At 34.4% G+C, this 22,561-nt stretch overlaps 1 pseudogene; it reads left to right on the top strand.

Moving 5' to 3' along the window:
• Positions 1 to 1,551: 1,551 nt before the first annotated feature.
• Positions 1,552 to 10,257, top strand: LOC125857527 (probable mannitol dehydrogenase; annotated as a pseudogene).
• Positions 10,258 to 22,561: the final 12,304 nt, after the last annotated feature.

The raw sequence follows: 22,561 nt of genomic DNA, 5'->3' as shown, positions 1-22,561 counted from the left end.
TCAGCCATCAGATATCCTTACAAAAAGTTTAAGTAGGCTACAACATGAAGTTCTTATGTCCAAGCTAGGAATGTTTAATCTGTTTATCACTCCTAGCTTGAGGGGGACTGTTGGAAAGAATGACATTGTAAAGCCCAATGCAAATTGTGGCCCAATACACTAATATGGCCCATATACTTAGGTAGTTAAATTAGTTAACTATAAATACCCTCATTGTATTCTTAACGAAAGTAAGAGGTCTTCTTGACTCTATACACTTTGATTCAATAATATTTTCCTCTCTTCTTCTTCTCATAAGTTCTTAATTCTTATCCTCATTCTTGAGGATCTTGAGTATAATAATAATTCAATTCAAGTATACATCCAATATTACCAATATTGTTCAATGTCATTGTATATATGATAAAAAGAAAACATTAAAGGCCTTCAAACTCTTCCTCAACGCCATTTGTGTTCTTGTCCCTGTAATTAAGAGAGAAAAATACAATTACTTTGACATTCTCATAATCTAATAATAAAACAAAAAATTTAACCTCGGAGTAAAAAATTGTAAAACGCATTTAAGAAAGCAAAATGTATAATATGATCGATGAAAATTGTACATAGTTTGATCCTAGTATATTTAGCTCAATTCATAAAAAATGTCAAATACCTATCATGATGTATGGGAACTTTGTAACGTTATCTTATATAAACAAAATTTTGAAGCAAAACCATAGGCACAATCCAAAACTATGAACAAATTGGCAAAGTGCACCTTTTCACTTTACAAACTTTTATATATGTTATGACATGGTTAAGACTCTAGATGATAGAGATTAAAATGTTCCTTCATGATCCACTTGTCATCGTTCTAATAATCGGGATAACACTTATAAGTAGTCTCACAGAACATACTCTTCTTTTATCCACTAATCAAGATAACATTTAGTAGTCACATAGAACTCAAAGTTGTTGTAATATATTGCTCATATATATATTAAAAAGTTCTCCACAAATTGCTTAACGCATTCGAGCTACCCCAACATATATAGACTAAAACATTAACTTTTACTACTAGTAAAGCAACATTACTTAACCAATGAATATGAACCATTGTCTAACTTCAAATAATATGGTGGATATGTCACAGGCTACCATCGAACTTTAAATAATATGGTGGATAAGTTACAGGCAACCATCTGCTGATCGTTCCTTGTTTTAATAATACACTAACTTAAAAACGGATTAATGCTAACTGTAAGAGAAAAGGAATTTAACGATTTTAAAATTGTTTTAAGAATTTCACAATTTTTAAAATTACATTTTACACCCCAATAATCTTAATCATTAATTAGAAAAAGATTTAACTTGGATTAGTCAAACTTGTCATCAATTAAATTTCAACACTTATTTATCACCCTCCACAAGGAGAACCGGTTCTCTCGTGTTACTACAAAATTACATTTTACGCCCCAATAATCTTAATCATTAATTAGAGAAAGATTTAATTTGGATTAGTCAAAGTTGTCATCAGTTAAATTTCAACACTTACAGATCGAGAGATTTAGAGAAATGGCTAAAAGAAGAGAGAACGAGCAGGCACAAAAAGCTTTTGGGTGGGCAGCCAGGGACCCCTCCGGAATTCTCTCTCCCTTCTTCATTTTAGGTTGACTGCATCACGACCTTTTAGGATCAATTCTTTGAATTCAATGAGTATAAACATGCATGTTGTATTCTCCTTTGAGCAAGTACAATTTTTTGAATTATTTTATACAAAAAGCCAATTATTTTAACTCTTTAGTTTATGACCAGAAGAAACGAGAATTGTGAATATATATATATATATATATATTCCTATTTGAATTGATGGCAGAGAAAATGGTGATGATGATGTTACAGTGAAGATACTTTATTGTGGAGTATGTCACTCAGACTTACATACTTTGAAGAATGAATGGGGATTCACAAAATACCCCATTATCCCTAGGTAACACCACTTTAATTTGATGTTACAACACTATTATATACACTTTGATGTTAAAAGATCACCGGCTGTCCTCAAAGCTATGCTAATTTCCATTCGCCTTATTGATTATGATGATTCAAAATGATCCAACTAAAAAGATTTGCGATAGTATGATTTATAAGAATAAGGGAGCTCTACTTTTTGGTATTTCTTTTTTTCTTTCTAGATACTTATATGCAATTGTTCTATACAAACATATATACAAAATATTTAGGTTATAATCCAACAACTTAAACATGGGAGAAGGATAAGACAAACAAGTGTTTTGACATTTCGGCCAAGTTAATTAACCTTGTTCTTTTCTTGGTGAAAGATGATTAAAGGGTATCATGGGAGAAAAAAAGCGAATGTTTCCCAACAAAGTCAATAACAATATGTTTCCACTGCTAGACGCTTCATTGGTAGAAGACTAGCAGTTCACATAATTTTTGAGTTCAGAAACCTCTTGGAGATTTGAAAAATGTTTCGCTTCTTGAGTCATGAAAGGAAATGGGTGCTAGATTTTACTTGAAGTGTGCTTCACAGCTAAACGTTGAATGTCTACACCAATCCCTTTCAGGCCCCGTCACAAGGGCATTTCAATATTAGCTTGAAAATGCCAATGATAGGTAGACACTTTTTAGGCTTTGTCTAAAGGATCTAGAATTTCTCTTTGATGAATTTTAGTTGAAGCACCAAAAAATTAACTTAGGGACTAAAATTACATTTTGAAAAGTCCAACGACTGTTTGGTTTATCAATCCTACTAGAATGCTAGCTAAGATTGACATCAAAAGTTTTTTTTATCTTGTCTCCATTTTTATAGGTCTTCTCTCCTAACTAGAAAATAAAAGAGGTCTTTCTAGGGCTTGATTTAGCCTAAACCCTATGCATGAAGGTCATAGCTTGTAGTATCCTTTCAAATAATATTTCACCATTAAGTGCTCAACTTTTCTTTTATTTTAGGTTTGCTTCCTTTCTCACCACCACCATCCAAAAAGGAGTTGGGGGAAGGGACACAAACTAAATTACGCCATTTTAGTTGCAAAAGTGCTTATTATGTCCGTTAAACCCCTTTGTTATTGCACCAAAGGGAAGGTGGTAATTTCTTATGTGTGCTCAACTTTATTGTTTTAGATTTTGATGAGAAGTTATTGTTATTATTCATGAATTGATACAGAATTCCTTAAGAATAGTAGAAGTTAAGAGGAAGTTGAGAGATCATAAACTAGTAAACTGATTAGAGAATTATATTCAATCTAATCTCAAATACAAGGTGTGTGATTCTTTTATAATGAGTCACAACTGACCCATTTACACAGTAGCTGACTAACTGACTTAATAACTAAATAATCGATTAACTACTTCTTAACATCTAGATAGAAGTAAGTACTCAGCTGCCCTTTCTTTTTGATATGTTAGTTGACATCAACACTCTCGTTCAAGTTAGGTGTGTTGAATATGTTGATAACACCTAGCTTGTTCTTGAGATGTTTATGTTGAACCTTGGGCAGTTCTTTCGTGAGCAGATCCGCTGATTGTTCTTTGGTATGAATGTATTGAGTAGTTATCATACCTTGTTGTATTTTTTTCTCTAACAAAATGATAGTCTATTTCAATGTGTTTTGTCCTTTCATGGAAGACAGGATTAACTGTTATTTGTAGAGCAGCTTTGCTATCACTAAACTCTGTGGTGGGTTGTGTGATGGTTAACCTAAGATCCTTCAGTAGTCCCACTAGCCAGGTTAACTCAACAATTGTAGTTGCTCTGATACCATGTTGTTATTCATGAATTGATACAGAATTCCTTGAGAAGAGGAAAAGTTAAGAGGAAGAAGAGGAAGTAGAGAGATCAGAAACTAGTAAACTAATTAGAGAATTATATTCAATCTAATCTCAAATACATTGTGTGTGATCCTTTTATAATGAATCACAACTGACTCATTTACACAGTAGCTGACTAACTGACTTAATAACTAACTAACAGATTAACTACTTCTTAACAGCTAGATAGAAGTAAGTACTAAGTTGCCCTTTCTATATTGATATATTAGGTGACATCAACAGTTACACACTAAAGCAACTCTTTTTTATTGGTGTAGAACTGTAGATTACAAAATGTAAATAATTTAGATTAGTTCATGATTTATGGTTAGGTCCTTGAAGTGTAGTTAGTAGCAGGTCTAGTCGGATTTGGCTTCCCTCCAGTAGCCAATTTGTCAAGTTCCTCCAATTGGGGGTTAATATTGCTACAAGTGTCCCTTAAATTAATAGATGGTTCAGATTTATTTGATAAAACCAACCATTTTAATCATGATCAAATATTAACCTCCATCTTTATTTATCTCTCCACCACTAGACTTCAAGCCTCTCCTCTCCCTTTTAGATCTATCAAAAATTGAAAATTTCAGCAAGTTAAAACTCAAATCAGAACGAGTGGTTCCTCCGACCTTTTCAGATTTGAAGTTTTAGGTGAAATTTTATGCTGAAATTGCTTTCATGGCGGGCCAATAAGTATGGAAGAATGAAAGTTGATGGTCCTTTATCTAGTCAATTACAACCCAGAAAAATTTTCTAGCCTTTAAAAAGCTAAAAACATTAGTTTTAATTCATGTAGCAAATGCATAAGTTGAAGCTTATTTGGAATTACAACAGTGTATTAATTAGGTTTGATATAATTTCTTCATTTTTTCATATCTGAAGAGGAGGATAAAGTTGAAAGATGAAAAAATTAATAAAAACTATACTTTGATTGAGATTCATCAATGGAGAAATATTGGTAAAAATCCCATAATTTTACATTTTCTCCAGCAACCAAAAAGTTCCCTTTTCCTTTCTATTCAAGTCAAAAATAGAGAACAAGATAGGATGGTATTTCTTCATTTTCCTTCAATTGATTGTGTAAAAGTTAACCTGAGTACAGTTTCCCTTCTTCCCTTTCTAATATTGATGGTGAATTACTCAATGCAGAAGAAGAAAGTGGGTTGTAATGGAGAAAAAAGAAGTCGGTGACCGTAGTTAAAAAGATTGGTTTTAGCAAATCAATCTAACCCATTCATTAGTTTCATATGGGCTAGTGGAGGAGAGCCAAATCCAGTCTAGTCAATGTACTGGAGTAGAGGCGACCTCACATGTATAGGTGGGAATGCACGTGCACTCGTTAAGTTTGAAAAAAATCATATGTATATGTCACGCCCCGAGCTACACCCTGGGCGGGACCGGCACCCGAAGACCATTTCTGGCCCCAAGCGAACCCTTGGCCTGGCTTTCTTAACTCAGTGGAAACCTAACCCAACAGAATAACTCAATGCAATGCAATATTACAAAACAACTTAACTTATAAAATATGGCCATAAAGGCAACTCGAATCTCAAAATAGAATATTTACATCTATACATAGATGAGAGACTCAAAACTAACTGACGGACTGTCTGTCTATGAAGCCTCTAAAATACTGAGATGGATGTTGGGACAGACCCCGCAACATCCTAATAAAACAAAAACTAAGAACACAAAATAATTGAGTCCTCCGGAATGCAAGGAGGCTCACCACTGACTCTGGAGTGCTCAGTTGGCTCAATGACGTGCAGGATGTTGATCCGGGGTACCTGTATCTGCATCATAAGACGATGCAGGCCAACTGGCATCAGTACATGGAATGTACGAGTATGCGAGCTGGAAAACTAAGCAACATAGGCTAGAAGGAAATTTGGAAGAAACTGAAAAGTTTACCTTGCTCAACTCAACTGAACCTGACTGACTTCTTTCAATATAAGGCAATTTAAAACAAGTGCGATATAAAGAAAGACTGTTTAAAACATGCTATAAACTATGTGTGTATACAAGGATACAATAAGCCTGAGATGTATATAGAAATACAATTGAACTGATGTATATAAAATACAATAATTTCTGTGTATAAAAATACAATAACTGATGTGGGAGTTTCTCTAACCGACAACTATCACATAAGAGCTATAGTGATGATACATCGATCGACCTCACGCTGCCAGAACATCTTATACCCGGCCAAAGGTATAAGACTTGAACTGCCTAATGGATCCACTAGTCTAATATGAAAAGGATTCATCTAAAAAGTATGATCCTTTTCTATCTATGGTGGCTAACATGGTTCTATGGGGGTTGTGGGTTCTTTGAGCGCTCCCCCAATTCGGTGCTCGATACTACTCCCAAAAATGTACTGGCTCTTATGTTTTTAAAACAAATGTCTTCCTGCTGATTGAGATAATTACTCAAAAAAAAACTATCCCAAAGGCTCTTTGGAAATCTCAGTTTCCAACCTTGTTTAAATGTAAAGACATTTCTATAAAACTTCTTTGGGAATACATAGTTCCCTAATAACTTTGAGAAATGAACTCAACTTTAAACTCTTTACTTTACTTGAACTCTTGACTTGATGTGAAACTCTTAACTTAACATGAAACTTTTAACTTTTGACTTGACTTGAAACTCAATACTTTTGACTTGACTTGAAACTCAAGTCTTAAAAAATGAAGCTAAAACATTCACTAAAGACTCTTGAAGAACTTTGAAAACTTGCTTTGACTTACTTCACTTCTAAGCTTAACTCTTAACTTCACTTGACTTCTAACTTTACTTGACTTGGAACTAACTCTCCTTGAATTGGATTATGAATTCAAGGGTAATGATTTGTGTTTGGAAGGACCCCATGATGATTAGGAATAATTTAGGACAACTAAACTTAAGAAGAATTTCGAAATTAAATTCTGAAAACAAAACAGATTTTGTTCACGGAGGGAACACAGCCGCAACGCAGACTAGTTTCCTGAAAGCAGCCTGACTTTTCTCCTTCATGTTGCCAACTCTAAACCCTCTTAACTTCAAAGGTTCTTTTCCCAAACACTTGGGGTCATAAACCCCTCAACATACAGTGGATTCCACTCAAAAACACAACTAAATCCTGTCCCAAATCAGCAAGAACTTCAACAACACAACCAGCAACTTCAACAACCAAAATAAATCTTTTCTTGGATTAAAAACGAGTTGGTGTGTGGGGGTATGAACCAACCAACACTAAGGATCATAAAATCCCTCAACATACAAGAGATTCAACTCAAAAACACAACCAAATCATGTCCCAAATCAACAAGGGACTTCAACAACACAATTAACAATATCAACAATACAACCAACAACTCCAAACAACACAACCAATCTTTTCTCAATAATAAAATGAGTTTGGTGTGTGGGGGAAAGAATCAACCCATCACTATGGACTCACATACCTATTAGGGATCACCCCCGACGATTTCCACGACGATCTTTGACGAAAACTCCTTGATCTCCTCTTCTTCTTCTCTTCTTCTCTTCTTCTCTTCTTCTCTTCTTCACTCAAGAACCCTAACTCTTACTCTTTTAAAATGGAACAAAAATGATCCACAATCAGCCTAACACAACAATATAACCTCAAAAGAAATAATTTGTGAAAAGACCAAAATGCCCTTAAATTTTCGGACGGACTCCCTGCCAACTGCCCAACTTTCAAAGGGCATAACTCGCTCATACGAACTCATAATCGAGCAAACTCGGTGGAGTTGGAAAGATCGTTCCAAGGGCTTTCCAAAAATANNAATTTGTGAAAAGACCAAAATGCCCTTAAATTTTCGGACGGACTCCCTGCCAACTGCCCAACTTTCAAAGGGCATAACTCGCTCATACGAACTCGTAATCAAGCAAACTCGGTGGAGTTGGAAAGATCGTTCCAAGGGCTTTCCAAAAATAACTGGAACTACTCATGGTTCATCCTGAGCTAGGAGTTATGACTGCTCAAAGTTGGCCAAAAACTCACTGATTTCCACACTTAGCCAAATTTTCAGATTTTGAATTTAGCCAAATTTCCAGATTCTGAACTTAGCCAAATTTCCAAATTCTGAATTTTTCCAAAAATGACTACTTCCAATTTCAAGCTTCTTCATATTCATTTTAAATTGTCGGATGTTACAGTATATCCCTCTTGAGAAACTAGCAGAAACTAAAATATAATTAAGAGTGCACCGGGGGAGCATAGAAATGCACTTGGGTTGCTAGTACAAGCCAAAACACTCACCCATGTAGCTAGGGTTCTATCGCGGCTAGAACCCTATTTTGTTGTTTTCTTAGAGAATGGATTCATTGTTGTTTTTTTAAGAATGGATTCGAACTCATGACCATTCAATAAAACTAACTCACGTTGGCCATTAAGCTATCACACACAAATGTTTTAAGAAGGTTAAAATCTACATATTATCTTAAATACTTACAACTCATATTATAACAAAGTAAAGTACAAGTATTAACTTAGAGCTTATATTTCATATATATTTGTATTTGGTATTTTCAGTATAGTTCAAGTCATTAGTGACCAACCGAATACTACATTATCCGTTAATAACTTAAGATAATATTGGTGCACCCAGAGTCTTCAAATCCCTAATCATTTTGGAGCTGATTGCATCCAGGGGATATGCTTATCAATGAAGTCATTACCTCCTCCAATATTTACACATTAGAGCTCCTTCTCATTATACTTGACAGACATCAGATTTTAGACCACCAAGCATTGTGGTGTGATGAATATTATCCCTCTAATCTTAACTGAGGTCTTGAGTTTGAACCTTGGGAATGAAAAAACACCTAATAGGGAGCGCTTCCCCCTATAATGGGCTTTACGCAGGGCAAATCCATATTAGTTGAGGCCCAAAAGATTTATCCGGCACGGGGAAACTAAAATTTGAGAAAATGATTTCAGGTTTACTTTACTACAAGTTCATTGTCACTAAATGATGACCACTAGCATGTTCCATTTTGGTTCTTCAATAAATGGTTTACAACAGTATCTTGAACTTGTCATGAATATTTCAATTTAATGTCACAAGTGTTAGTCTTAGCTTATATTACAGCATAAATAACTTATTTGTGTGCAGGCATGAAATTGTTGGTTTCGTGACAGCAGTTGGCAGTAGTGTCCATAAGTTCAAGGTTGGTGACCGAGTTGGAGTTGGGGTGATCGTAGGATCCTGTCAAGCATGTGACATCTGTGAACAGAGCTTGGAGAACTATTGTCCCAAAATGAAATTTACCTACAACTCCACAGACCATGATGGTACAAATACCTATGGCGGTTACTCTGATATGATAGTTGTTCATCAGCACTTCGTTCTTCAATTTCCTGAAAACCTACCATCTGATGCTGGGGCACCTTTATTATGTGCTGGAATCACGTACTGTATACAGCCCGATGAAGTACTATGGTATGACCGAACCAGGCAAACATTTGGGTGTTGCTGGATTATTGGGTGGCCTTGGTCACATTGCTGTGAAGATTGGAAAGGCTTTTGGGTTAAAAGTTACTGTCATCAGCACCTCTCCAAAGAAGGAAGATGAGGCCATCAAGAAGCTTGGTGCGGATACTTTCGTTTTAAGTAGCGATCCTGCAAAATTGAAGGTACGTAAGTGGAAAAAGAAATGAAAGTAAAGAAAAGTTTTAAAATCCTAAACAAATGAATCCTCAGGTAGCTCAATCACAAGTTAGTTGAGGTTCCACTATATAGTAAGCATTGTTTGTATATTTAATTGTAGCATTAAGCTTAGTTGCTTGTTTTCTGGTTTCCGTTTGCGTTGTAAGTTTAATTTGCATAATTATTTCCAACTACTTGATCCCTCGACTTCTATCTCTTGATTCTTTTCAACAAACAAAATGCATTTATGTGTCGACTGGCTCAAGGTAATTAGTTGTTTTATGGACATTTTGTTTTGGTGGTTGTCTATGCAGTCTGCTGCGAATACCATGGATTACATCATTGACACAATTGCTGTGGTTCATCCATTGGCTCCTTTTCTCAGTTTACTGAAGTTGGATGGTAAGCTTGTCACTGTTGGATTGCCTGTAAAGCCACTGGAGCTTCCAATTTCCCCTTTAGTTTTGGGTGGTAAGACACACTGATTTAGAACGAACAACAACAAGATGTTGTCCTTAATTTTCAACAATCATAAGTGCAGGATCGTCATACTTAAATCTTGCAAATTTGGTTATTATATATACTAATAGGTAGGAAGTTTGTTGGAGGAAGTTGCATTGGAGGCATGAAAGAGACGCAGGAAATGTTGGACTTTTGTGCTTAGCACAACATTAGTGCAGATATCGAGCTGATTTCAGTGGACAACATCAATATGGTCATGGAACGACTTGCAAAATCTGATGTCAAGTACCGATTTGTGATTGACATTGCCAACTCTTTATCCCCCTCCTGATTTCTCAATGTAGTTGCTGCTGCTACTTACTTCATTGTCAAAAACTTGATTTTACAAATCGAGCAAGAACGATTGAAACTATGTATATATGTAGCAAGTTGATATATGACTGGTCAACTTGCGGTTGTTATATTACTATAAAGACAATAAACCTTTGAGCTTTTGTGTGTTCTCATGGTTCATTAAGCTTTCTCTCATTTTGAATTGATTAATCTTGTCAAACGAATTGCGCTAAATGTAGCCATTGATTAGTCCTAAAGATATTAGGAATGAAAATGCAAGTAACATTGACGGAACGGGGTACCACCTTCATCAAATTAAAGAAGGTGACTGAATTTTCCAAAGCATATATTTTTTATTAATAACTTAAAAATGAATCAAACTGTCAACAATCAAATCTACGAATATTAATTATATTTAATTTGGTTCGATCTTTAATAATTTAAAAATTGTTTAAATTGATTTAATTTTAAATTTTAACCGAACTCGACCCATGAATACTCCCATTTTGGACCATAAAAAATTATTCAAATATAATTATTTTAGACCAAAGAAACTAGTAAATAAAAGTTTTAGTTAAAGTATTTTAAATTTAAAAATAAATAAAATAAACTATTAACTGAAAAGGTAATAAAGAAACCACACTCCATTGGCATGTGATTGCCTATTAATAAAAATGACATAATACATAAATATGTTATTTAATTTTAGCCGAGTTGACATTAATGTCCTCCAATTTTGTGTGTGCACAACTAGACAATTAAATTTGTATGAAATCAAACAAGTATACACGCACGTCCTACGTGACATAATACACATAAGATGTCATGTAGGATGCAAATTGGCCTCGTAGGATACTACATAGGACACATATATTTACTTGTTTAATTTTATACAAATTTAGATATATACTTGTGCAGACCCAAAATTGAAGGACATAGATACACGTTGAAACAAAGTTAAAATACATATTTATATAGGTGGAATTGTCAAATAGACCATTGTAGTTGTATGAGTTTGTATTCTGGACCATTCTACTCGATCATTTGTCAATTCAACCCTTAAACTCAGTTAAACTAAGCATTTTAAACCCCATTCATTGCGTCTGAACTTCAAGGCTTGACAAAAATGACATATCATCATCCACATCACATTATAAATGAAACATCACTTATTAATTATTTTTTAAAAAAAAAAATCTATGTTTTCTTTCTTTTTCACTTCATTCCTCTTTCATCCCTTCACCTCTCTCCATATTTTTTACATTAGAGATACCACCACAACCTTTCATTCTCACTATTGTCATTACATTCCTAAATAACTAACAATTATCATTTTATTTTATTTTATTTTGAAATTTCTTTCATTCACAACTTTTAATTGTATTTCTTTTACCAACATTTACATCTACCACTTGAACCGCCATAAGTCTCTTTTCTCAATTGATGTTAACGAATAACCAATTAAATAAATCAATATACTCTAATATTTGTACACAATTTTACATAACACATTTCACCTAATTTCACAAAAACATTCAACAATTACTTTTCATCTTTCAAAACTATTGAATCTTTATCACTTTATGGGTTATAAATTACCTCAAAAATAAAAAGAAAATACAAATCTACAACAACAACACAATTTCGTTTCTAATCCTGGGAGAAAGAAAATGTGGGAAAAAAAGAGAAACAAGAAATTGGAAAGTGGAGAAAGAAGAGAAATGGGGGTTTGAGATTAGAAAGAAAAAAAGAAATGGGGAGGGGTGGGTGGGAAAAGAAGAAAGAATTGGAAAAAAAAAATTAATTTTCGTATTTTTGATATTTTTATTCTATTTTTAAAAAAAATTACTTTTAGTCTAAAATTTGATTTTTCACGCTCCTTCTACGCGTGACATCACACATTTATGCCAACTCAATAATTAAGTTGTCATATAAGCTTGGACCTAGAAGGGCTTAAAACATATAGTTTTATTAAGTTTAAGGGTTCAGTTGACAAATAGTCAATTAGAAGGATCCAAAAAGACCATTTTACCTATTTATATATATATTTTGCCTAAATAAAAAGAACAAGAAAATAGAGGACCTTCAAACTTTGAGGGTCAAATTGTCATTTTACTTCGTGAACCTATTCAGGCGACTAGGTAAAGAAGCAACCCTTGAGTGCATCACATACGGCGGGATTGATGACCAAGTAATCATAAAAATACCCATGGACTGAACCTCATATTACTTCTTTTTAATTTTTAATTTAATAATTTTCTTTGACGACCAAGTAATCCTATAATTAAAAACTTCTTTTTAACTAAACCAAAGCAATTACTTCTTTTTAATTTTTATAGGCAACTAAGTATCCGAAATTCATTAATCCTTCGTATCAATTTTTTTAAATATTAAGAAATAAATTTAAGACTTTTAATAAGGTTAAAAACAGATACTATTCACCTATTGCAACCTAAACGGGCGTAAATATAGTCACCCTAGGTGTCTAATGGGGCACTCTTCGTCGGAAAAATTACATTGCATATATATGTGTGTGTGAAATTCAACATTTAAATGATATATATTTAAAGTTAAACACCCTTGACAAAAGTTATATCTTTGGTGCAATGATAATGGATGTTCATTTGAATGAAGGAGTTCTGGGCTTGAATCTCAAATAGCTTTTTTTTTATTATTTTATTTTGACAGTCACACATTGTTATTCTTGGACATCCTTAGTAAAATTTTTGACTCGCAACCTAGATGGTAACTTAAACATAATTATTCTTTCTATATTTATTTGTTCACTCAAAAATAAAATTAAGAATGATGGAGTATTTATTTATTTATTCTATATTTTATACTAGGTTTATTTATGTATCTTATCCATTAATATAAAAATTAAAATTAAGAATGAAAGGAGTACGTATTTTTTGAAACATTTGCAATTTTGATTGAAACAAAAATATTTATGTTTTTCTATTAATGAAATGAAATCTCCACACGGCTCCGTATAGGCAAAGATAGATGAAACAATATAAAAGTAAATGTATTAAAAAATGCAACTTCCCCTTACCTTCACCGCAGTTTCTTCGCCCCAACGTAACTCCTCCCCAAAACACGTCTTGATTTGAATATAAAGCCAAACATTTACAAAGCTGGAAACGCCTAACGAGAGAGCTAGGTCGTCTCCGTCTCTCTCGATGTGTGAATTAGTGTTGTTTGGTTGTAAAATTGTTGAATTGAAGGCCGTGGCAGCAGCAGAGAAGCTCACTAGTACCGAAGATGAAGAAAACAATATTGCCATGGAAAGCAGTAAAGTAGCAGAGAAGCTCGATCAGGAGAAGAAGAGAAAGAACCAAAACTCCATTCTCAAGCCAAAGAAGAAAAAGTATAGGTCCATTCATAATCTTTACTTGGAAACAAATCCCATCAACCTTTAACTCATAGCAATATATATATATATATATATAGGAAGTTTTGTGTAGTGGTGTAATTTGTTTTAACAGCTAGCTAGTACTACGTATAAGTAATTTATGTAGCAGTGTGCTGACTTCCCTTTTAATTTGTTTCTTTTCTTATATTTCTCTCTTAATTTCCTTTTTGCTTCTGCAACTATGTTTTCTCTGGTTGTAAACAATAATAAGTTGAATCTTTAAAAACAGATGTTTCACTCTATTTTCACATAGGTGGAGCTACGGGTGCGAATTGTGCTATTTGGGATTCGAATTCGGAACTTTTTCATGGACATTCATTACAACTGCATCAAAGGCATAGCTTCTATTAAAAATGTCCAACTTAAATATATATCCCTTAAATATAAAATTTGACATATATATACAACATAATTTTTCAAACTAAGCACCCTGGATGGCTATAGGTCCCCCCTGGGTGCGATTAATCCTTTTTTGTCGTGAATTTGCACTGGAGGGTCAAAATCAATAATGTATACATGTGAATAAGAAGATTTGTCATTGCTTACAGTTTGAACATCTGACCAGTGACCGGTCTAATTATTTATCAAGTCACTAAATCAATAAGAATAAAATGTTTTATTGATCAGACAAGTGTGATGATCTGCCTGTCACTATACCATTTTAGGCACCACAAGAAATAAGGTAACTCATGTGGAAGACTTATCAGAAAAAGAATAGTCCTTACTAAAATATTCTCTCACTATATATAAAGAATTTATTTTAAGGCGTTAGAATTTTATAGATTTTTCTTGGAATTTTTTAGTTGTGTAGAGTATTCTAAAAATAATTATTTGAAAATATGTAAGGACTAGTTTAACTATTATTATCTACATATTAGCTCCCAAGTGAGTTAAATAAATAGAGGGACATCCATTTGTAAAATCATCAAGCAAATCTTTCGAGTCTTGAGCAATATAAAAACTTTCTTACGCAATTCTCTTGTGTCTTTCTTTAATTCAACATTCCCTTAGTGATCTAGTTTAAAATGACTTGAGTTTTGCAAGATTGTGAAAGATTCGTGAGCGAGTTGTCAAGTACCATAAATATGCTTAGTAAAAGTCTAAGTTCGTGACAGTATAATATCAGAGCAAACTTTAATACTAAGGAATGACTGTTAGCAATCTGTGTTTAAAAACTAGAATTACTGATTTCAATAAACTTTTTCAGAAACACGAAGTAACCAAAGTTTAATAAACCAGTAAGAATAGATAAACAGAAATTAATTGACAAAACTAAAATATGGAAAAACGTACCACAATCTGGAAAAACAGAATCAGAAAAAGATCAAGCCCACTGAATGCACAGTGCCCCCTTAAGGATATTATTCCCCTCTACTATCCAAGGTTTGATTTGGAATATGTCCTCCCAAGATAGAATAATCTCAATCACTAGTGTATTGATACCCAAAACTCTGGTGTCAGCGAACCACTCAACAGCAGTAAAGTACACGAAGAAATTTTGTGCAGAAGAAGAAGAAATCAGAAAATTCGTAAGGAAAAAGCTTGAGGAATCAATGTATTTATAGGCAAGAGGAACTGGTTCCGAAAGGTTGCAATCCTTTTAAAATCCACACGACCATTCATGAAAGTTTGCAACCTTTCAAACGGTCATGGTTGTNGACCAGTGACCGGTCTAATTATTTATCAAGTCACTAAATCAATAAGAATAAAATGTTTTATTGATCAGACAAGTGTGATGATCTGCCTATCACTATACCATTTTAGGCACCACATGACATAAGGTAACTCATGTGGAAGACTTATCAGAAAAAGAATAGTCCTTACTAAAATATTCTCTCACTATATATAAAGAATTTATTTTAAGGCGTTAGAATTTTATGGATTTTTCTTGGAATTTTTTAGTTGGGTAGAGTATTCTAAAAATAATTATTTGAAAATATGTAAGGACTTGTTTAACTATTATTATCTATATATTAGCCCCTAAGTGAGTTAAATAAATAGAGGGACATCCATTAGTAAAATCATCAAGCAAATCTTTCGAGTCTTGAGCAATATAAAAACTTTCTTACGCAACTCTCTTGTGTCTTTCTTTAATTCAACATTCCCTTAGTGATCTAGTTTAAAATGACTTGAGTTTTGCAAGATTGTGAAAGATTCGTGAGCGAGTTGTCAAGTACCATAGATATGCTTAGTAAAAGTCTAAGTTTGTGACAGTATAAAATCAGAGCAAATTTTAATACTAAGGGATGACTGTTAGCAATCTATGTTTAAAAACTAGAATTATTGATTTCAATAAACTTTTCAGAAACACGAAGTAACCAAAGTTTAATAAACCAGTAAGAATAGATGAATAGAAATTAATTGACAAAACTAAAATCTGGAAAAACGTACCACAATCTGGAAAAACAGAATCAGAAAAAGATCAAGTCCACTGAATGCACAGTGTCCCCTTAAGGAAATTATTCCCCTCTAGTATCCGAGGTTTGATTTGGAATATGTCCTCCCAGGATAGAATGATCTCAATCACTAGTGTATTGATACCCAAAACTCTGGTGTCAGCGAACCACTCAACAGCAGTAAAGTACACGAAGAAATTTTGTGCAGAAAAAGAAGAAGAAGAAAATTCGTAAGGAAAAAGCTTGAGGAATCAATGTATTTATAAGCAAGAGGAACTGGTTCCGAAAGGTTGCAATCCTTTTAAAATTCACACGACCATTCGTGAAAGTTTGCAACTTTTCAAACGGTCATGGTTGCTTCTGAAAGTTGCAACCTTTCAGAACAGTCACTTCCAACGCGGGAAATTCAAATAAAATGGGTCGCGCGTGGATCCGAGTCCGGTCGGGTCAATTAACTAATTAATTGAAACGCTTCGGTTAATTAACTAATTAAAACGTTGGCCATTTAATTTAATTTAATTAATTAAATAAATAATTAAAATAGAATTTGTCCAAAAAATAATCTCTCAATCGATCATTTTCCAAATCCAAAGCCAAGCCAAGCGACGACGATGACAGTGTGAGGGGGGTCCCTCTTTCCAACCCTTTTAACAATTAATATGAGTGTTTCTATATTTGAACTCTCCTATTTTTCTTTCCACCATCGATGAGGGACAAATGTCTTTTCAATAACGCATAAGAGGACTTATCAAGTTCTCAACTCTTCAAGTTCCCAACTTTTCAAGTTCCTCTCTTTTCATCTTCCCTCTATTTCCCATTAACTCTTGCTACATACCCAACAATCCCCCACATTAATGGGAAATGGTTATAACATAAGGAATGCACGGACGAGTGTGTAATTTACAAGCAAGAATCAATTGCATCTGGATAAGTAGGTTTCCCCTTGGACTTTCTGTAGTGAACATATGTCGGATATACTCGGTCAATCGGTAGATGCGATATCTTTGAACCGTCAAGCTTTGGTGTATACCTAGACAACCGTATGTCACACAATTAACCCTTTACCGTTTATGGTTCTTACGGTTGTGTTCGTTTCAGCCATGATCAACACATCTTGGTTTCATGAGTGTATAGAGAATAGACTTTTGACATAAAATTCTCTTTGAAGCGGCTTAAACTTCACACTCACATAGGTGATTTCTAACCGTGTCATCTCGTAGATACACTATTTGGTCAAATCTGCCAAACTTAGCAAATCATTAAAAACGTTAAGCTTTATTAACTCATTAACAAGCTTTAAAGTCTTAACCTTGTTCCTGAACATTGTCTTCATCATGAGAATGGATTGAGTTGATTGACAATGTCGAACCGTCAGTCACAACTTTGTTTTTCTCCTTGAATCTAGCTCTTGGGAGCTCCAGTCTGTTAGATAGAGTTACCGCCATACTGACTTGTCCTAAGCCGTAAACCCATTCCCTTATATGATATTTCAATTGCCTCTCTCACTAGGCCTTTTGTTAGTGCATCTGACACATTTTCGCTTGACTTCGCATAGTCAATTATGATAATTCCACTAGAGAGGAGTTATCTTACGATATTATGTCTCTATCGTATATGACGAGACTTCCCGTTATACATAACGCTCTCTGCCCTACCTATTGCTACTTGACTATTACAATGTATGCAAATAGGTCCCACAGGTTTGGGCCAGAATGAAATATCCTCTAAGAAATTTCGGAGCCATTCAGCTTCTTCACTGGCCTTATCTAAGGCAATGAATTCAGATTCCATTGTAGAGAGAGCGATACATGTCTGTTTGGACGATTTCCAAGAGATTGCTCCTCCACCAAGTGTAAACACATAACCACTTGTGGATTTTACTTCATTTGACCCGGTGATCCAATTTGCATCACTATATACTTCAATCACTGCAGGATATTTATTATAATGCAAAACATAGTGTTATGTATGTTTCAGATACCCCAACATACGTTTCATTGACATCTAGTGAGTTTGATTCGGATTACTGGTGAATCAACTCAGTTTACTAATAACACATGTTATATTTGGTCGCATACAATTCATAATATACATCAAACTTCCTAACACTCTATTCCAATTGAGAGTCACTTTCACCTACATTCTTTTGAAAATGTAAAGCTTAAATCAATTGGAGTTTTGACAACATTGAAATTCAAGTGCTTGAACTTATCCAATACTCTTTCAATATAATGAGATTGAGATAATACTAGTCCCTGAGGAGTTTTGACAATTCTGATCCCTAGGATCAAATTAGCAACTCTTAAGTCCTTCATATCGAACTTGCTGGACAACATGCGCTTAGTAGCATTTATATCGTCAATATCTTTACTCATTATTAACATGTCATCAACATACAAACAAACAATGACTTCATGATTCGAAACATTTTTAATGTAAACACACTCATCACATTCGTTAATCTTGAATCCATTTGCCAACATTGTTTGGTCAAATTTAGCATGCCATTGTTTGGGTGCTTGCTTGAGCCCATAAAGCGGCTTCACAAGTCTGCACATTTTCTCTTCTTTACCAGGAACCACAAACCCTCCAGGTTGTTCCATGTAAATTTCTTTCTCCAATTCTCCATTTAAGAAGGCTGTCTTTACATCCATTTGGTGAATTTTAAGATCATGTACAGCTGCTAGTGCTATTAACACCCTAATTGATGTTATCCTTGTTACTGGAGAGTATGTATCAAAGTAGTCCAGACATTCATTTTGTCTATATCCTTTGACTACAAGTCTAGCCTTATATTTGTTAATAGTCCCATCGACTTTCATTTTCCTTTTAAAGATCCACTATGATCCTAAAGGTTTGTTTTCTTGAGGAAGATCAGTCAATTCCCAAGTATGATTACTTAAAATTGATTTGATCTCACTATTGACTGCTTCTTTCCAATAGATTGACTCGGATGAAGACAATGCTGCTTTAAATGTTGGAGGCTCATTTTCAAGCAAGAATGCCACATAATCTGATTCGAAAGAAGTGGATTTCCATTTGCGATTACTACGCCTAGGATCCTCACTAGGTAGTGTATTTTTCGTTGATTCCTTCTGTGGTCGTTTAGATCTTTCACTTGTTGACTCACATTCAGTTTTATACGGATAGATATGTTCAAAGAACTCAGCATTATCTTACTCAATTATCATATTAACATGAATCTCAAGATTATCAAATTTGTGAACCAAAAACCGGCAGGCCTTACTGTTCACAGCATATCCAATAAATACACAATCCACTGTTTTGGATCCAACTTTCACCCTCTTGGGTAAAGGAACCTATACCTTAGATAGACACCCCCACACTTTGAAATATTTCAAGTTGGGTTTCCTTTCTTTCCATAACTGATATTGAATCGATTGTGTTTTGCTTCGGGGTACCCTATTGAGTATTTTGTTAGCCGTAAGGATGGCTTCCCCCCACAGGTTTCGCAGTGAACCAGAACTGATTATCAAGGAATTCATCATTTCCTTTAATGTTCTATTCTTCCGCTCCGCCAAACCATTTGATTGTGGTGTATATAGTGCAGTAGTTTGATGAATAATACCATATTCCAAACATATCTCTACAAAAGGAGATTCGTATTCTCCGCCCCTATCACTCCGAATCATTTTTATCTTTAGATTCAATTGATTCTCCACTTCATTTTTGTATTGCTTAAATGCATCAATTGCTTCATCCTTNAATACTTGTAAAGTAATCAATTTTCACAAGGCTTTGTAATTTACATGTCCCAAACGGGCATGCCATAAATCATTTGACTCCAATAAGTAAACAGAAGCAAAATCTTATTAATATTGTCAACAACCATTACATTCCCTTTGAAGAGGCCCTCAGTGAAGTAGCCCTTTCCTAAGAACATCTCACTCTTACTTATTACAACTTTGTCACTAACTAGGACACACTTAAACCCATTCTTAATGAGCAGTGCAGTAGAAACTAAATTCTTCCTAATAGTAGGAACATGCAAAACGTTGTTCAGAGTCAACACCTTGCCGTATGTCATCTTCAACATAACTTTCCCAGTTCCTGCGATCCTTGTTGTTGTTGTGTTCCCCATGAACAGATCTTCATCAAACTCAGAAGGAGTGTACGTTGCAAAGGCTTCTTTTGCAGAGCAAATATGTCGAGTGGCACCTGAGTCGAGAAACCACTCCTTGGGATTTCCAACTAAATTGCACTCCAAGATCATTGTACATAGGTCATCTACATCTTCCATATCTTTCACGATGTTTGCTTGACTTTTGCCTTTGTCTTTGTCCTTTCTTGGAGCACGACAGTCAGAAGACTTGTGACCAACCTTACCATAGTTGTAATAATTGCCCTTGAATTTCTTATTGGCCTGTTCTGACTTCTGTCCATTGGACTTTTTTCTCTTCTTGCCTTTAGTAGGAGCTTCTTCAACAATATTAACTCTAATTATTGTCAAACTTTTACGAGACTTCTTTTCGGCGGTCTTATTATCTTCCTCAATCTTGAGCCGAATCACAAGATCTTCAAGCTTCATTTCCTTACGTTTGTGCTTTAGATAATTCTTGAAATCGTTCCACAAATGAGACAACGTCTCGATCATTGCAACCACTTGTAAAGCTTCATTTACTACCATATCCTCAGCAATCAGATCATGGAAAATAAGTTGAAGTTCCTGCACTTGTGATCCAACAGTTTTACTATCTGACATTTTATAGTCTAAAAACTTTGCGACCACAAACTTTTTCAAGCATGCATCTTTTGTCTTATATTTCTTCTCAAGTGCATCCCACAATTCTTTCGAACTTGTCATTGCACTATAGACATTATATAAGTTATCCTCTAAAGCACTCAAAATATAGCCCTTACATAGGAAGTCTGTCTGTTTCCATACTTCAATAATCATGAACTTTTCTCTATCTGGCATTTCAACAGCAGGCACTGGAGTTACTTCATTGGTAAATTTCTGCAGACCAAGAGTGGTAAGCTAGAAAAATACCCGTTGCTGCCATCCTTTGAAATTCACACCAGAGAATTTTCCCGGTTTCTCTGCTTGTGGTACATCAGTTCGGGTTGGTGCAGCAACAACCACCGTCACATTATCATTTGCCATTTCAGAATCAAAATCTGTAAAAAACAGAAATTGATACAAATGACTCAGTAAGCAATAACTTAAATTGCAAACTTAATAGAAGTATAAAATCACAAAGGTTTTTGTCTCTACCAGAAACACAGATTAAAATACAATAAAATAATTTCCTTAAGATTGTTAGTAATCTGTGTTTAAAAACTAGAATTACTGATTTCAATAAATTTTTTCAGAAACACGAAGTAACCAAAGCTTAATAAACCAGTAAGAACAGATGAACATAAATTAATTGACAACTAAAATCTGGAAAAACGTACCACAATCTAGAAAAACATAATCAGAAAAAGATCAAGTCCACTGAATGCACAGTGTCCCCTTAAGGAAATTATTCCCCTCTAGTATCCGAGGTTTGATTTGGAATATGTCCTCCCAAGATAGAATGATCTCAATGTATTGATACCCAAAACTCTGGTGTCAGCGAACCACTCAACAACAGTAAAGTACACGAAGAAATTTTGTGCAGAAGAAGAAGAAGAAATCAGAAAATTCGTAAGGAATAAGTCTAAGGAATCAATGTATTTATAGGCAAGAGGAACTGGTTCCGAAAGGTTGCAATCCTTTCAAAATCCACACGACCATTCATGAAAGTTTGCAACCTTTCAAACGGTCATGGTTGTTTCTGAAAGTTGCAATCTTTCAGAACAATCACTTCCAACGCGGGAAATTCAAATAAAATGAGAAAGATTTAAATAAAATGGGTCGCGCGTAGATCTGAGTCGGGTCGGGTCAATTAACTAATTAATTGAAACGCTTCGGTTAATTAACTAATTAAAACATTGGCCATTTAATTTAATTAAATTAATTAATTAAATAATTAATTAAAATAGACTTTGTCCAAAATATAATCTCTCAATCGATCATTTTCCAATGCCAAAGCCAAGCCGAGCGACAACGACGACAGCGCGAGGGGGTCCCTCTTTCCAACCCTTTTAACAATTAATAGGAGTGTTTCTATATTTAAACTCTCCTATTTTTCTTTCCACCACCGATGAGGGACAAATGCCTTTTCAATAAAGCATAAGAGGACTTTTCAAGTTCTCAACTCTTCAAGTTCCCAACTTTTCAAGTTCCTCTCTTTTCATCTTCCCTTAATTTCCCATTAAGTCTTGCTAAATATCCAACAATGACAAACGAAGGAGATATTAACGATGTTAGCACTGCCAAGAAGGAATCATAAGAAGAATGACGAACTATTGTCCGACCCTACATCAAACAAAGCGCTAACATCTCACTCACATTCGACCACAAAGGCAAGTGTAAAAAATATCGGAAGCTTCGCACATACATCATGCCTGGAGTATAGTTGTCACGACCCGATTTATCAAGTCAT

This window comes from Solanum stenotomum, chromosome 3 (assembly GCF_019186545.1).
Source record: "Solanum stenotomum isolate F172 chromosome 3, ASM1918654v1, whole genome shotgun sequence".
In the NCBI taxonomy this organism is placed as follows: Eukaryota; Viridiplantae; Streptophyta; class Magnoliopsida; order Solanales; family Solanaceae; genus Solanum; species Solanum stenotomum.
The sequence above is the reverse complement of the archived record's forward strand: the minus strand, read 5'-3'. Positions and strand labels throughout refer to the sequence as shown.